The following is a 4,295-nucleotide window of genomic DNA, read 5'->3' as shown; positions in this document are numbered from 1 at the left end:
TGGACATGAGTTTGAGCAAGCTCTGGGAGTTGGTGATGAACAGGGAAGCCTGGTGTGCTGCAGTCCATGAGGTTGCAAAGAGTCAGTCACAACTGAGTGACTGAAATGACTGAAGTGACTACACTGAACCTCTTCCATCTTGGAGGGAGCAGAGACTTGTCCTCACTGGAGTAGATGTATTCTAGGTGTAGATCTGCCTTTCCTGCCCCACAGTGCTTCTTCCAGGAACTCAGTCTACAGAACCCATTTTCCAGCATCGTGGTACTTCCTGTAGCATTGTTTCTGATCAGTGATTTTCATAGCATCTCTTCTTTGATGGCAAAGGGAATATAGAAATGTGTCCTTGGCCATGGAATTGACTGGTTTTACCCAGGGCGCCATCACCTAGAAACAACTGGGCAAATTTTGAAAGCTTACTGAGACAGTGTGATAGCTAATGAGAAATCAAGTGTGTCGGATGGGAGTCAACATCCTGAAAGGGTGGGGTGCAGTTTTAAAGGGTACTGTACATGCTGTGATGGATATAGTGTATATTTGAAGCATAATGGTGCTATCTTCCCCCTATAGCCAGAACATATGGGTCTTGTAATCAAGGGGTGGAAGCGGCTTGTTTCACTACTGACCCCACAACCCAGTTGTAGAATTTTTGCTTCCCATCCTGGCTTCCTTGAGCTCTGCTCCTTTGGAGATCTTGGTCCCCAAAGGGGAGCTGGTCACCAGGGGATGTTCACATATGTCCAGAGCTCCAGGTGAACAACCCCAATCAGGGAGGCACTTTGCCAGACCTTCTAGAGAAGCAAAAACATAACTGATGCGTCTGTGAAGAATCCAGGAGAAGGACAACCCTCACAGGCCCCTGCATCCAGAAAATGTATTCTAGGTGATACTGGAAGAGTTTTGATTCTGTCCAGTTTATACAAGAGAGACATCAGCTGTGCATACTGATTTTTACTTATTTGTTCATCTAAATGGAAAGAATAATCAGGATCTTCAGGTCTGTAGAAACAGAAAAACTTTTTCCAGCCCTCTGAAGCACTGCTGCTGCTGCTAAGTTGCTTCAGTCGTGTCCGACTCTGTGCAACCCCATAGATGGCAGCCCACCAGGCTTCATCGTCCCTGGGATTCTCCAGGCAAGAACACTGGAGTGGGTTGCCATTTTCTTCTCCAATGCATAAAAGTGAAAAGTGAAAGTGAAGTCGCTCAGTCGTGCCTGACTCTTAGCAACCCCATGGACTGCAGCCTACCAGGCTCCTCCATCCATGAGATTTTCCAGGCAAGAGTACTGGAGTGGTCTGAAGCACTAGATACAATTAAAAAAAAAAAAACAAAAACTTCCTTATTCCCTTGTCTGCATAAGTTACAGCACTAACTTAAAATAAACTTAACAACTTAAAATACAGCAGGGCTGCTGGTGAAAACAAAATTAATGTTAGTCCAGTTAATCCCTCATTTAGCCATCACTGGTGATTATTCTGTGAAGGTTATTACTATTTATAAACTCAGCTTCTTTTTAAATACTCATTTATTTATTTGGCTGCACCGGGTTTTAGTTGTAACATGTGGGATCTAGTTCCTGGATCAGGGATTGAACCTGGGTTCCCTGAATTTGGAGCATGGCGTCTTAGTCACAGACTACCAGGGAAGTACCCTTTACTTGTTTCTTGATAAACGGCCAACGTGTGCCTTTAAAACATTGCTTGTTTTGTCCATATTTTAATGCTGTAGTTAAGAACATGAACTCTGAAATCTGATGCTGGTGTTTGAATCCTGGCTGTTCCTTTCTGGCTATGTGATCCTGGGTAAGTCAATTAACCTCTCCATACCTAAGTCCCCTGTCTCTAAAGTGAGGATGATAGCAGTGCCCATTTTGAGTTTTTGGAGCATTCATTATGATAACATAGGCAATATGTTACAATAGTGCTTGGCACATAGTAAGCGGTGAATAAATGTTAGCAGTTGTTATTGTTAATATTATAATCTGGCAATGCTTGCTCTAAGTTAGCGTGCCAGAAATATAAACCATTTTATATCCCCTCTTTCTCTACAAACCTGCAGAACACCTGCTAAATGACTGTTATGGATTGAATTCTGTCCCTTGTTCACATCCCCTCCTCTCTGCCCTGAATTCTTCTGTTCAAGTTTTAACCCCCAGTGAGACTGTATTTGGAGATAGCACCTTTACAGAAGTGATTAAGGTTAAATGAGGTCACAAGAGTGTGGTCTAATCTGATAGGCCTGGTGTCCTTAGAAGAGCCAGACATTTATGTCTCTCTATATGTACAAAGAAGACAGGCCATGTGGGGACACAGAGGAAAGGTGGCCGTTTACTAGCCTGGAACCAATCCCATTGACACCCTGATCTTGGACTTCCAGCCTCCAGCACTGTGGGAAATAAATGTCTGTTGTTTAAGCCCCTCAGGCTGTGGTATTTTGCCATGGCACCCTGAACAGACTAAGACGTTATGAAACGTTTTAACTTGTATATTGAAGGAGAGACAAATGGGCAGTCCTAACGTAGGATGTCTGATGCCATCCTCAAATGCCATTTCTCCTTGTGGGAAAAGCTTAACTCTACTATCTCCCATGGTGGTGGTGGGGTTGTTGGGAGGAGTCATATACCATCGGGACTACTGTCCACTTGCTTCCCTCAATATAACTGTTTTCTACAGAATTATTCAAGGCTCCAGGCTGACTTCCAGCTATGTAGAGGTTAGTTATTGTCCGTGAGGAGCTCTTACTCTTACTTCTTTCCTCTTCCACCACAGATGATCTTGTAGGAATAAGAATCTGGTCCACTGAGTCACCACTTCCCTGGTGGCTCAGACGGTAAAGAATCTGCCTGCAATGTGGGAGATCTGGGTTCAATCTCTGGGTTGGGAAGATCCCCTGGAGGAGGGCATGGCAACCCACTCCAGTACTCTTGCCTGGAGAATCCCATGAACAGAGGTGCCTGAGAGGCTACAGTCCCTGGAGTTGCAAAGAGTAGGACATGACTGAGCGATTAAGCACACATCTGTCCATTGAGTCACCAGTTGGATTCTGGATTGGTGTGACCTTATGGATCTTTAAACTTTATTCCCTCAGAAGCTGGGCCATACTGGCTGGAGTCCTGGCCATTTCACTTCAAGGCACGCCCAAAGCCTTCCCAGGGTCTTCTGGTTCCCTGAGACCATGCTGCTCAAGGTCTCTTCCTCCTGAGTCCCTGCCTCACGCCAGCTGGATTTCTGCCCTGTCACAAGAAGCATGCATGAATTTAATTGTCCTAACTGAAGACTTGGGGATCACAGGAAGATTTGGTTGTCACGGGATGTGAGGCCTTGGAATTTTCTCTCTTCCCACCCCTGCAATTTTCTCCTTACCTTTCCTTTCCGAATTCCCTAAGAACTCTTCCTTTCAGTCAGAGAAGACTTTGGCTGAGTTCTAAGACTTAAACTTTCAGAAAGCCTGGTTAATAAGATGCTTGCAGAACAAAGAGCCTTCCATTTTACAGCAGTTTTGCTTATCAACTTATTGTAAATATAATATGTATTACATATGCACGATGATATGTATATTATATCCATGCTATTTCATATATATGATGTTTTGACTATACAAAATATTTATACTTATAAATAATTTTTTTTTCTTACTACATGAAGAATAATTAAGGCAATTGGGAGATAAAAGGAACTGCCTAATTTAGAAATAAAGATTTAACTGTGGAGTTTAGGTCTCTTCAGAGTCACTCATTGACTTATGAAAAGCTCTTTGGAACTTCTGAATCTATTTCTCAGGTGTAGGGTGTTCAGAATCTGAACGTAGGAATGAGGTTAATCATGAGACCATGTAGCTGTAGGAAAATCCAAGCAATGTGGCTTTGGCTTTTCAGATGTTGAAGGCTTTCCTAAGAGCATCGTTAAAACAGAAGAGATGGAAAGGGAGAGAGAGATTCGGAAAAGTTTATTAGATCACACAGAATTTCCAAGGTAAACTCTGCGACGGTAAAGTTAGATTTCTGTGCCATTTGAGTGTAAATGAACTACTCAGAAAATGCAAAAACGTACGCTGAGTACTCATGGCAATTGATGGCAATCATTCTAAGAAGGCCATGTCTGGAGCGCGCTTTGTGCCTGCAAAGCTTCCACCTGGTCGGTGCGCAGGGCGCCAGAAGAGGGCTGGGCCGCCTCTCCCCACACTGACTTTTCGGCCGCGGACCTCTGCGCTGGCGCAAAGACCGAATTCGGCCCTGGGGCTCCTGGTCCAGCGCCAACTGCGCTGTCTCCCCAGAACCCCGCGCCACGTGACGGCTTCCC

At 44.3% G+C, this 4,295-nt stretch overlaps 1 protein-coding gene across 1 annotated transcript in view; it reads left to right on the top strand.

The window, feature by feature from the left end:
- The window catches only part of TNNT2 (troponin T type 2 (cardiac)), an 11,361-nt gene that overhangs the window by 5,766 nt on the left and 1,300 nt on the right, over window positions 1-4,295 (top strand). The gene's annotated exons all lie outside the window — the stretch shown is intronic.

Source organism: Bison bison, unplaced genomic scaffold (assembly GCF_000754665.1).
Source record: "Bison bison bison isolate TAMUID 2011002044 unplaced genomic scaffold, Bison_UMD1.0 scf7180017864524, whole genome shotgun sequence".
Classification (NCBI taxonomy): domain Eukaryota; kingdom Metazoa; phylum Chordata; class Mammalia; order Artiodactyla; family Bovidae; genus Bison; species Bison bison.
This window is presented reverse-complemented; position numbering and strand designations above follow the sequence as displayed.